We start from the raw sequence: 13,849 nt of genomic DNA, 5'->3' as shown, positions 1-13,849 counted from the left end.
GTGCAGCCTCCATGCCACACGTTGATGCTGGAGCACAGGATGCTCTCCACTGCACACCTGTAGAAGGAGGTGAGGACTGAGCTTCCAAGTCCAGCTCGTTTCAGCCCTCTGAGGAAGTAGAGTCTCTGATGAGCTTTCTTGATCAGGCTGGTGGTGTTGTTGCTCCAGCCGCAGATCCTCCTATATTGGGGGGGTGGGGTGGGGTGTGTGTGTGTGTGTATGTGTGTGTGTGTGTGTGTGGGGGGGGGGGTTGTTGCAACTGAAGTCCACAATCATCTCCTTTGTCTTCTTCACTTTGATGTGAAGGTTGTTCTTCCTGCACCAGCTCTCCAAGTGTTCCACCTCTTGTCTGTAGCTGGACTCATCATTGTTTGTGATGCATCCCACCACCGCTGTATCATCTGCAAACTTTACAATGTGACAGCCTGGATGAGTAGCTGCACAATCATATGTGAGCAGAGTGAACAGGAGGGGGCTCAACACACATCCCTGAGGGGAGCCAGTGGTGAGAGTTATGGTGGAGGAGGAGAAGTTGTGGATCCTCACTGACTGCAGCCTGTTTGTTAAGAATCTAGGACCCAATTGCAAATGGAGGGGCTTAGTCCTAGTGTGAATAAATTGTCCATCAGGGTTTGGGGAATCATGGTGAAGGTAGATGTGAAGTCCACAAAGAGCATACGGGCGTAGAAGTCCTGCTGCTCAAGGTGGGTGAGAACAGTGTGGACCTCAGAGTAGATTGCATCCTCTGCTGATCGGTTCTCACGGTATGCATACTGATGAGGGTCCTCGCTGATATTGATGGTTGTTTTGATGTGGGTCATGACCAGTCTTTCAAAGCATTTAGCGACTATCGAGGTGAGGGCTACTGGCCAGTGGTCATTCAGACCAGTCACTGCAGAGTTCTTTTGGAATGGGAAAATGGTGGCAGTCTTCAGGCAGGTAGGAACTGTTGCCAGGATGAGGGAGGAGTTAAAGATGTCTGCCAGTACCTCGCAGAGCTGATCAGCACATTCTTTCAGCATCTTCCCAGGGATGTTGTCTGGGTCGATTGCTTTGTGAGGATTAATTCTTCTGAAAGTACTCCTTACTTCAGCTAAGGCTACACTGAGAAACTCCTCTTCCATTGGTGAGTTGAGTCTGGTGTGGGGTGGTCTGTTCGGGTCTTGGAAGCGTGTATAGAAATTGTTGAAGGCATCAGGCAGTGGTGGGTCCCTAGGGCATTGTACACTTCTGCCTTCATAATCTGTTATACACTTAATGCCCTCATCTTGAATGTGAACAAAACAAAGGAGGTGATTGTAGATTTCAGGAGAAACAGGAACAGGTTCAACCTTGTCTCCATCATGGGAGAAGAAGTGGAGGTGGTGGAAAAGTATAAATACCTTGGAGTTCACCTGGGCAACAGGCTGGACTGGAAATGCAACAGTAAAGCCATCTACAAGAAGGGGCAGAGCAGGCTGTACTTCTTGAGGAAGCTGAAGTCCTTCGGTGTTTGCAGCAAGATGCTGCATAGCTTCTATAAGTCTGTTGTAGAGAGCGCTCTCTTCTGCCATCATCTGCTGGGGGAGCAGCACCAGAGCAAGTGACTTAAAAAAAGATCAACAAGCTCATAAAGAAGGCTGGCTCAGTTCTGGGGACTCCTCTAGAACCTTTGGAGATGAGTGTACAAAGAAGGATTCTTCATAAAATGAATAACATTATAGACAACCCTCAGCATCCTCTTCATCAGACTGTCATACAATCTTCAGTCAGAGGATTCTTCAGATCCGCTGCAATACAGACCGCTACAAGAGATCCTTCCTGCCCACAGCCATCAGAATCTATAACAACTCTTTAATGAAACCAGGATGATGAGTTACAACAACATTTAATTTCCCTCTGGGATTAATAAAGTATTTTTGAATTGAATTGAATTGAATTGAATTTCCTTGTCATTCTCGGCTCCTGTAAGTTGCGAGATCTGAAGGCAGTGTCCTTGGCTTCCAGCAGGGTGCGAGCCTCTGCATTCAGCCAAGGCTTCCTGTTCAGGTAGAGCTTAACATTTCTGATGGTGGTGACATCATCATCGCACTTGCTAATGTATCATGTATCCCAGGATTGAGGATGTGTATTCCTCCAGGTCTAGTTCTCCCTCATTTACAGAGGCTTCACTGAAGATCTGCCAGTCTGCGCATGAAAAACAATCTTTATAGATGGTCACAGATGGATTATTATCACACTTGACATAATGTTCAGTTTCACAATGACACAGAGTGAAATAATAAATTATGAAGTGTACAGGAAAATGATATTGAACAATACATAAACATTGCAATGTACCAGGATGCAGATCAATAAATAAAATATTTCCATCACAAGTCAATTCAATGTATTTCTATAGACATGAGCATTCATGTTAGAGCAGCTCAACTTGTTGACTTTATGAACTGACATGGAAAAGTCACAATGTGCTGCAGACCTGCTCAAAAACAACGTCAGTAAACAACGTTGTTAAGTGAAGAGAAACAGAGAAATGCACTAAGAAAATCCCTCTAAAAGCTCAATGTTTAAAAATAAATGGAGAAATTCATAAAGTCCTGAATTAAATCTGCCAAAAATCTTTTCACAGACCTGAAAAGCTGAAATGTGAAAACTGCAATACTGAATCTGTTTAAAAAAAAAAAAGGGAAAATTGTTAAAATTATTCCAAGCTGATGTCAAGAACTAATTAACACATGTGACATTTTATATTGTTGTGCCTCTGCATTTACCTTAACTGATGGTTTAGATTATTTTCATGCGGTTGTAAATAAAATGTCCAGTTATATACTCTGAAGCACCTCTATAAATACAATATATATAAGGAACACGATGATTAGACTGCAGGGAGGTTCAAATGTGAGTTTTTAATGTTCTGGGAGAGGAAAAACTAAAGACGTCATACTATCCCATTCATGACGAGATATGCATACTTTCTGCTTCTGTGACCTCACATAACCCATGATGTCGTGGACGATGTCTTTGTTTTCTGCAGACAGTTTTTACGCTCGCCACCATGAGGTTATCAAACGGCTGGTTGGACGTCATGGTAACCTGCCAGCATCAGCGCACGTCTTCCTGGTTTTGTGTTTTGTAGAAACTAAACTGAGGAAAGTGGTTTATAATTATGCTCCTCACAGTTTGAATTTGTTGTGTGAAATTTCAACATGGACTCTCATTCAGCGCCAAAAACTCTGTAGTACCTTTTCAAGTGTGCATGTTTGACTAGAGTAAACGAGCAGTGTTATTTTGAATATCTAATTCCCGGTACCTGTTTGTTTAATTTTACTTATTTGCTTGCAGTTTATTACTGGATTGTAGTGCAAGATTTGTCAGGGTAAAAAAAAAATATCTAATGAAAGTAGTAGCTGTGAATGTAACATGATTTATTATTCTAAGAAATAGGAGAGTAGAAATAATAATAAAAAATAAAAAAAACGCAAACCAAAACTGTCAACACCTTCCTTAGAGTTTGTGTTTAAATACAGAAGTACCAGTAAATATACTTTGTCACATTCCACCTTACATCAACTGGAAAGGAAAATAAAACAACTTTTACTATGTAAAATAATAAGCTAGTTCCCTGACACCGTGTCAACCTACATGACCTTTATTATTCTTCAACGACTTACTGTTATTTATGTTCTGCTTTAATTATCATTTTTCTCTGAACAAATATACATCTAACTTCAAGGACCATTTATAAGATTCACTTTGCAGCGTCCTAATTGGATCAGAAATAGAGCTAATGAACATTATTGTGACAAAGAAAACGTCAGGTTTTATCTTTTTCGGCGTTCTCATTTTTATCTCTTTTCATTCATTAAATGCAGCCTGGGATGTCTGTGTTAAATTATTAGTGACATCGCAACCAATTTGCTTTGAGCTCTGGATGGGAGTTGATTTTCTTGAAACGGAGCATCTTTCATCTGAATGAGTTTTAAGGGGAGAGCAGTGAAGGTGTTTTTTCCTCCCACCTCCAGTCAGACAGAAATAACGGCTCACGCTCTGAGCAGGAGAGAATTGGATGACTGTCCTCGGATCTAATCTAATCGTTTGAAAGTCTCGTATCCGTCGGTTCAATCAGGCTGGGGGTGTTTATGTTCAGACCCCCCCCTCCACAGAGCTGGAGCTTTTAGTGAGTTTAACATGTGGGGATGCGACTCCCTCCCCAATCAGAGCCATGCTCACTCTTTTCATTCAGGCTGGTGTTTCCTTAAATCGAGCTGCATGTCCATTGATTTATTTAAGATGGCCACTATAGTAATAAATAAGTAAAATACAGACGAAGCACAAAAATGGCCGCGCTTCAGTCAGTTTAACTGACATTATGCTAGAATCTGGTATGGTAGCTGAGACTGATCCCTAAAATGTAATCTGAGCCCTAATACATTTTCACAAGAACTTTAAAATTTTGCATTTATCTATTGTGTAAACCCTGTCTGTTAGCAAAATTTCTCATAAAGGGCTGAACAGATGTTCATGAAACTTGCAGAAATTAATCACTGGGTGTATAACTACAACTGTTTCACTTTTGGAGCTAGCCTGTTTCAGGGTGACAGTCACAGCCAGCTGACTTTAGAAAACACATAAATGGCTATCAGTCAGTCAGTTTTGCAGATATTGCTCTCGACTTTGGTGTGATAGTAGCTGAGAGTCATGCACATGTATTACTATAAACAACTACATCATATTTCTTCTACATTTTATTATATTTTATTTTTAAAAAAGTGTGCCATACTGTTGTTTCTGTTCTGTATTTCATGACTCACATCTTTAACACTGAAACTGAGAATTAGAGTTAAAGTGATCTCCATAATTTCACATGCAGAATTGTAACAAAGAGTTTACATTGTTGTGCAGCTGGATCAGTGATGAGTGAGCACCACTTATTTTAGGTAAACTAGGGACGAAAATCTAAAGCAATGTTTTTCTCCTCTTGCTTTATTGACAGCTTTCACCGAAGATCTCATAACATGTGGGATGATGTTATCACACGAGCTTCGATCTCTCTGGGTGGCAGGCGGGAGATGGAGACAGGAGATCTGTGGGAGACATGTCTAATTCTATTCTCGGGCTCCCACATAAATATGGTAATGAGTCACAGAAGACAAACCATTCGTAGCCTTCGGAGACGAGCAGCTCTTTTAATTGGACAGTCGGGGGGAGAGGTGAAAGATAAAACCAAGCTCTCACTTCCTTAGCGATGGGGCTCCTCGTTCTTGTTATTTTTCGTGTCAGTCCTACGCGAGCCGGGGGACGCCGTGTCTCCTGCAATGATGCCTTTGGGTAGATCAACAAAAGCTACACTTGTCATGAATACAAAACACTTTGGCTGTGAAAACGATGCTTGTAACGCTAATTATAATTTAGTGATTTAAGTGGGGAGACACTGGGAATGCATCAGTTCAGACAAAACTGGTAGATCATTTTTGTTGTTGTGTTTGTGTTTATGAACATAATGTCACAACAACAGAAAACACAATTATGCTTGTTGGAGTATTATACAGGTTACTCCTTAGTACGGTGGCCCTAGGGTGTAAATGAACATTTGAAAAAAAAACAGAATTGGATTAGAAAAAAAATGCAACAAAAACACAACATTTGAATAAAACAGAATTACTTGAAGCCAAAACAGAAGTGGCCAAAGCGGAAGTGCCCAGAATCACATTTGAAAAAACGAAATCACATTTGAAAAAAATGGAATTACATTAAGCCAAACCAGAGGTGGGGGGTATTTTTTTTAAACTTTATTAACAGCATAAAACAGAACAACAGAACAATGTACAGTACACACACAATGGAGGTACGGTTAGCAGGCTAGCCTTTAGTCTGTAGAAACGGAGAGCTATGTTTTGTTCAAGCTCTAACCCTAACCCTAATCCTGCCAAGGTTTTTCAGCGTCATATCTTTTTCTTTAAGCTTGAACAAAACATACCCCTCCATTTCTACAAACTAAAGGCTAGCCTGCTAACCATACCTCTGTTGTGCATGCTAGCCTGCTAATTGTACCTCCGTTGTGTGTGTACTGTACAATGTTTTGTTCTTCTGAGCATGCATCAGGATATTTTGTTGGTCTGTTTTATGTTGGTAATAAAGTTAAAAACACACACACAAACAGCACTTCCGCTTTGGCTTAATGTAATTCCGTGTTTTTCAAATGTGATTCTTATAGCCACTTCCGCTTTGATCACTTTCACTTTGGCCACTTCCGCTTCAAATGTGATACAGTTTTTTCAATTGTAATTCCAGCCACTTCCACTTTAGCCACTTCCGCTTCGGTCACTTCCGCTTTGGCTCAATGTAATTTTGTTTTTCATCCATCCATTATGTTTACCCGCTTATTCCATTTTGGGTCACGGGGGTCGCCAGTGCCCATGTCCAGCAATCACTGTGCGAGGGGCGGGGTACACCCTGGACGGGTCTCCAGTCCATCACAGGGACACATAGAGACAAACGAGACAAACAACCATTCACTCTCTCACTCACACCTAGGGACAATTTAGAGTTACCAATCAGCCTAACATGCATGTTTTTGGTCTGTGGGAGGAAACTGGAGCACCCGGAGAAAACCCACGCATGCATGGAGAGAACATGCAAACTCCACCCAGAAAGGCCTCTGGACCAGGGTTTGAACCAAGGACCTGCTCACTGAGAGGCAGCAGCTCTACCAGTTGCGCCACCGTGCTGCCCCTTGAATTTCGTTTTTTTTTTTCAAATCTAATTCTGTTTTTTCAAATGTTGTTTATTTACACCTTAGGGCCACTGTACTATGATGGTACGTACTACAGCTCCAAACTACCTGCAGAGGTATCAGTCTGGCCAAACTGCAAAATGATTAAACAACAAAATAGCTAATTAAAAAGCAACAGTTCATATCTTTAAAAATGGGATACTGTGTAAAAGTTACAATCAGCAATATCTTACTATCTTATTATCTTATTGATTATTATAATCTTATTACCGTATCTTATTGAGTAATTGTATAGACAACAAATGGCCAATTTCACCAAAGTGGATTTCCTCTATCTTAAAACAATCCGAGTCTCAAATATTTTGCAACTACAATATTCAGAGAAAAGATCCTTTGTAAACGCTTTCAGGTTATTTGCTAATAGATTCATGTTTCTTTGAAGGCACATGGCAGCAGCTAGCTGTAGCACTTCCTGTGCAGTCTGAGGCATTCACATCAGGAATATCAAAATACATGCAATATGCTGAAAAAATGGGGATAAACATATTAAACATGTCAAATGTTCAAAGGGAGTGGTGGCGCAGAGGTTAGAGAAGGTGGGCCTGCGATCGGAAGGTCGCCGGTTGGTTCAACTCCCTGTACCGACAACGTCAACAAAAGGTGGGAAAGGTGAAACACCAACACCTGCCTCCACCCTCATTGCTCCACTCTGTGCTCGTGAGCAAGGCCCTTAACCCCCACCATCTGCTCCCCCGGGTGCTCTAGATGGCAGTTCTCTGCTCCACACAGAGGGCTGTGGTAGCTCGGTGGTCTGTGGTTGCATCAGGAAGGGCATCTGGCGTAAAAACAGTGAAGTCCTCATGTGAATGTTCACTGTGGCAACCCCTAAAAAAGGAGCAGCTGAAAAACAAAGTTCAAAAGCTTCACAAAGTTGAATTGTAGACATCTTTAATATCTTATAATAACAAACAGCTAATATTCAACAGTCAAATAATTGGAGTAATCCATCCATCCATTATCTTTTACCCGCTTCTTCCATTTTGGGTCATGGGGGTTGCTGGTGCCCATGTCCAGCAATCACTGTGCGAGGGGCGGGGTACACCCTGGACAGGTCGCAAGTCCATCACAGAGACAAAAAAAATTCACTCTCCCACTCACACCTAGGGACAATTTAGAGTTTACAATCACCCTATCATGCATGTTTTTGGTCTGTGGGAGGAAACCAGAGTACCTGGAGAAAACCCAAGCATGCACAGAGAGAACATGCAAACTCCACCCAGAAAGGCCCCTGGACCGGGATTTGAACCAGGGACCTGCTCGCTGAGAGGCAGCAGCTCTACCAGTTGCACCACCATGCTGCCTGGAGTAATCCATTGTTTTGTGAATGCCTGGATAAAACATGAGGGTAGGTGCACACAAAAATACAATAAAAACATCATTTTACATGAAGATGCCTCATCAGAGTGTCCGTTTCCCATTTATCCAAAGATCCCGACTGAGAGCAAACAGCGGTTTGAGACCAACACTCAACCACAGCAGTCCAGATGCACTTCATCACACTGTCTCTGAGCACCAGGAGGAATAAGGAGAGGCTCTACTCATGTTCTTCTTCATCTTCTTTTTATTGTTACAAAGCTTCAGCAGAAATCTGGGACAAGTTGTGGAAGCGGCGGGTGCATCTCTGCCGTTCATACTAATTAAAGCGAAGGTGGAGCAGAGGCGATTTGTCTCCCGCTGACTAACGCCACACCATGCCTTCGCCTGGCACTGTGCCGGGGGCTAGCCGCGCTGCATCCTCTCTCTCCTGGGTGGGGAGGCTTAGCAGGACTTCAAACTGTTTCTGCTTTGACTTTCATGCTTGTGCAAAGTCTGCTCCAGAATAATTCCAAATAATCAAAACGCTGAAGGCTACTTTTTCCAGACTGTGAACTGGCAGCTCAGAAGAACCATGCGTGTTCAGGAGTGGATGAATTTGGATAATTTAAAGACTAATTTAGAGCTTGATGGCAACGAGTCACCTAACTGTTATACACTGATCACAGGGATCATGCAGCATTATTGATGTTTTTCACCCACTAAGTTCTTTTTAAATCAACCTTTTTAAAATGTCTTCTTAAATATTACCTGCAATTATCAACCTAATTATCAACCCTAAGCACAAACCTCACCCCTGCTGTGCTGTTGGTGCAGGATGGTGAGTGTTGTTTTGCACTGGTGTTACATCAACTTCTTGTGCAACAACAGATTTTTTTTTTCCATTTCTTTTCTTTGCTTCTTTTGACCAATCCATTCCTCCAGTTGGAGGCTAAGACCCAAGCTCTTTGAATTTCTGCTGCAGCTCATCGTTTATTCTCCTGGCCATTTAATGTCAGAGAGAGTTTCCAGTCAAAGCAGATGCTGCTTTTTAGTTTGATCTTTTTAAGAAACAACAAACACGAATGCTGCATTGATTAGACGGCTTCCAATTCCAAGACATTTAGTTTGGAAATGGGTGATTAACCTTACGCAATATCATCCGGAACATTAACAATGCTACATCAATGGGTTTTTTTTTCAATTACATAATTGATTTTAGACAGCATCAGTATAAGAATTGCCCAAACACATCCTAATATTGATGCACACTCCATCAAATCATTCCTCCGCCTTTGTGGCTGCCCCGGCAGCAAACGTTTGGCTTATTATGGGAGCGTAAATGCTTACTGTGATCAGCAGGAGGCTGAAACTAAGTGGTGATATTTGTGAATTTTACCATCTGCTCAGACGTGAGTCAGAACACGGAGATGTTAACTAAATTTCAGTACTGGAGACAGCGTTGCCTCATCTCCATAGCAACAGCAGCACTCTCATTATCTGCTCTAAGGTCAGGGAGGAGGCTGATGAATGAGACTGATAGTTTTGTGAGAGAAGCAGAGCAAGAGATGAGGACGACAAAGACTGGAGAAAGAAGAACTGGAGAAAGAAAAAAGCAAAAGTATTTCACCTGTTGCTGCCTGCTTCTCATGTTATTCCTGTCTTGTTTCCGTGGGAACAAGAGAATACATCTATAGGTGTGTTTCACCTCAAAACCTTGAATCATCAAGATATGACAAAAAAAAAAAAAAAATCACCTTTTCACTATGACAATTGCACAAATCCAGTTTTCTGGCCAGGAGAGAGACAAAAGCAATCACATCCTTCTTGTACTTACTGAAGGACGTATCCACAGGGACCACCACAAACAGTGAGATGATGGTGATGGGTGCACAGTTTTTCCACATATCCCAGAGAAGGTGTTAAAAATAGATTAACAAAAAGTCTGAAGTTTGACACAGGTCCAGAATGTATGCAGGAGTGTAGCTGGAGTTTGTTTACAACGACTGCATGCAGGGTCCAGGTCAACTTTGATATTGGACAGCTTGTCTTTGGACCAGTGCAGCCGGTGCAATACCTTGAATTGAAATACAGCGTGTCTCAGGCAGATTTAAGATGAGTAAATGTTCTTAATGATCCTTCTCCAGATTGAGTCTGATATGGATTCCTCCAAGTCCGTTTCCTATTTCAGTTTAAAGGAGTCCAAACTGGTCTCATGGTATGAACTGAGCAGTGTATAGATCTTGTTGAGGACCCCTTTGGTATTAGACCTGCACTCCAAAACATTAGCCACAAAATGTTTAAAGGGGTACAAAGGAAAACAGTCAGAGTTAGAGCTCATAAAATGTCTCAGCTGCAGATATCTGAAAAACTGTGACTTGTGGATATTAAATTTCTGTACCAGCTGTTCAAAAGAGGCAAATGTACCATCAACATAGATATCACACAGTGAATGCTCTTCCCTCAAGACCCAGGTGTCTAAAACTGTTCAGCTACTGACTTCAGGTGTGGCTGGCTCATCAAGCTTATGAAAGAAGACGTCTCAACGTGTGATTATTTGACACAGGTGACAAAAACAGTAACTGCTTAGAGTTAAATGCCCTCCTGAACTGATTCTGTGGCAGCACAGTGACACAGTTTGAAGAGCCGCTGCCTCTCAGTGAGCAGGTGGCCCCGGTTCGAATCCTGGCCAGGGACCTTTCTGGGTGGAGTTCACATGTTTTCTCTGTGCATGCATGGGTTTTCTCTGGGTACCCCAGTTTCCTTCCAGATAAAAAACATGCATGTTAGGCTGATTGATAACTCTAAATTGTCCCTAGGTGTGAGTGAATGTTTGTTTGTCTCATTTGTCTCTATATGTCCCTGTGACGGACTGGAGACCTGTCCAGAGTGTCCTCTGCCTCTCGTACAGTGGTAGCTGGATATGGACACCAGTGACCCCCGCGACCTGAAAAGGAAGAAGCGGGTAAAGAGGATGGATGGAACTGATTCTAACTGTCTACCTTTTGATGGTGAGAGATAACAACACACAAAAATAAAACAGTCAATTGTGCCACTCTAAATAACGTGTAATCTGACAGTTCAAGTTACAAAATTAATATCTTAGCAGTTGAAGATAACAACCTCAGTTTGGAGAAACTTTGTTTAACTCTGAACCGATTGATGAGCTAACCTCTAATTTGATCGGGATTAAGACCGAAGTTGATTTCAGCTGTTTGAAAACAACTCCAAACATAAAGATTGCTTAACAATGCGTGCAAACACCTGTGACATCGTTGTCAATGCCACATTGCACCGTTATTCCAGCGGATATTTACTGTTTCCTCTGGAAGTGACATCAGGCTGCAAAGGAGGTGCTACAGCTAGTTATTGCTGTGCTATTTGCACCTACAACAATAACAATAATAATAACAACACAAAATTAATTGCAAATAACTGTGGGCAAAACTTCTGATGCAAATATTTCTAGAATAGAAATAGAATAGTTCTAGAATTGCGCCGCTCAAGGTGGCTGCATGTTGGAGCAGCTCTCTTCCTTTCATTCTGAGATTTTGCTTTTGGAAACTTTAATTCCTCTTTTTCTGGATGTAAATCACATTTTTTGGATGATGGTTTCCTCTGGTATCAGATGCTGTGCAGCTGGATGGATTTTTACTGAAACTTTTTTTAGTTTTGGACATTTGTTATGATGTGTAACCATGCCAACAAGGCAGTTTTCTACAACCAACAGCAGCTGATTAACATCTCCAAAGCTCAAATAATATATCAACTACAGCCCCAAATCTCAAATGAGTTGAAAAGGATGTTCAGTGGACACATTCTCATCTACCTGCCAGCTGTGTTTGAGTGCCTGACCACTGAGATCCTGGAACTAGCAGGAAACACGGCTCATGACAGCAGAAGGACAGGATCATCCCTCGGCACCTACAGTCGGCTGTCCGCAGCAACGAGGAGCTCGGCAGACTGCTGGGAGGAGTGGCCATAACTCTGGGAGGAGTTCTGTCCAGCATTCGGGTGGTCCTACAGCCCGGGGGAACGGAGAGAGGCCAGCCGAGTCTGGGTGGACGGATCGGACGCATCTGTGGCCAGTTTCTTAGGATCCACTGTGGGATGGACCTTTACAAGAGATCCTTCCTGTCTACAGCCATCAGCATCTATAACATCTCTTAATGAAATGAGGATAACGAGTTACAACAACAAAAAAATTCCCTTTGGGATTAATAAAGTATTTTTGAATTTGAATTTATAAAATAAAATTTGCACAAATCACCATAAAAATCTGCCTTGAAAAGACTCACTTTTCCCAAACAAGGCTGTTCAAGAGCTATCTACAACAGGTAAAATGTTTACTGTTAATAATAATTTCACAGAACTCCATTTCAAAGGATTTGAACCATGGCTTCAAGTAAAAAACCATCCCAAACTGATGTTATCTGGGATTTGATGCTCAGATTATAATAAACAGATTTTAAAGCCTGCGCACACAGAGCCGGAGTCTTTCCTCCCACTCAACGTTGTGTTAATGAGTCCATCTGTTTCAGACCTTCACTGACTTCTGCCAAGCCTGCTGTGGCTTTGCAAAGGGCGAAAGAAAGTATAAACAAGAGCAGGGAATTTATCTGTATTTCTTCACGCCTGGGCCTCTTTCAGGACTGTCCATGAAATGATGAAATAATGTTTAAGAGTTAATGCAACTTTTATCGACCTCCTATACACCCAGAGCAGAGGGCAGACTTTTATGGTGGTCACACAAATAAGAAAAGTGGAACGAAAGTTGAGCAGCTGCTGGATCAATCAGTTTGGCTTTTAGTAGTTCCCCGCAGCAGAGATTAAACACATTGAAAGGAATCCTGTTAATGTAGAATATTGATTTTTGAGAGTAATTTTTTTATAAAGCTTAATGCCTCATAATTGACCAAACACATCCAGCCATCATTTAGTGTTATATGATCAAAGTGAAGCAGCAGAGATGCTCTGATGCCCTTGCCGTGCCCAGATGTTTGCCTCAGAATATAATAGAGATTAATGGTGCTGATTATTACACTGTTTGTTCCTCCCTGGCTCTCCATCTTCAGCCTCCATACATTACCAGGAGCCATTTCTCCAACCAATATAAAAAACCTGCAGGAAAAAAGAGCTAACACAACTATAATCTGATACCACGAGCGCAGATCCCTCATGCGACCTCTTTAACCGCTCTCCCGTGTGACTCATCTCAAGTAATGTGACGTGTTTTCTTAGGCTTTGAAGACATTTTCCAAAAGAAAAGGTAAAAAATAAGAAATCCACCCTGCTGTGAAGCTCAGCCATAAGGCCTGAGAAGGAACACTGAAGGACATAATGGTGTTTGCCCCTGCAAAGAGACGTCTGCTGTTTGTCATGCCCTGCTCACTCTTATTTTATCAAATTCTATCACACATCCCGTCGGGCTGAATGCATTTGAGACATCTTACTTCATAAGCTTGATGTGACAGCCACACCTGAAGTCACCTGCAGGCGGCTGAAAAGGGAAGCAATAAATGCAGGCTGTCTGGGAGAAAATGGGCGTTCGTTTTGACGTGCCTTTTAGATCCCAAGTTTCTTTGTGCTTTCTGATCGAGCTGATAAACGGAGACGAATGTGGACATGAATTAGAGGAGTAAATGTGCTGCTCCCGGTGAGAATTTTAAAGATTTATGAGCAACTTGGTGTTTGAAAGCTTATCAGTGCTTGTCACGCCTCTGATATTAAAGTGTGTTCTGAGATATTGCTGTTCGCAGCAGAAGGAGCTGAGCCAGCTGTTAA

This window comes from Nematolebias whitei, chromosome 21 (genome assembly GCF_014905685.2).
Source record: "Nematolebias whitei isolate Nwh7 chromosome 21, NemWhi1, whole genome shotgun sequence".
Classification (NCBI taxonomy): domain Eukaryota; kingdom Metazoa; phylum Chordata; class Actinopteri; order Cyprinodontiformes; family Rivulidae; genus Nematolebias; species Nematolebias whitei.
Note: the sequence above shows the minus strand (reverse complement) of the source record.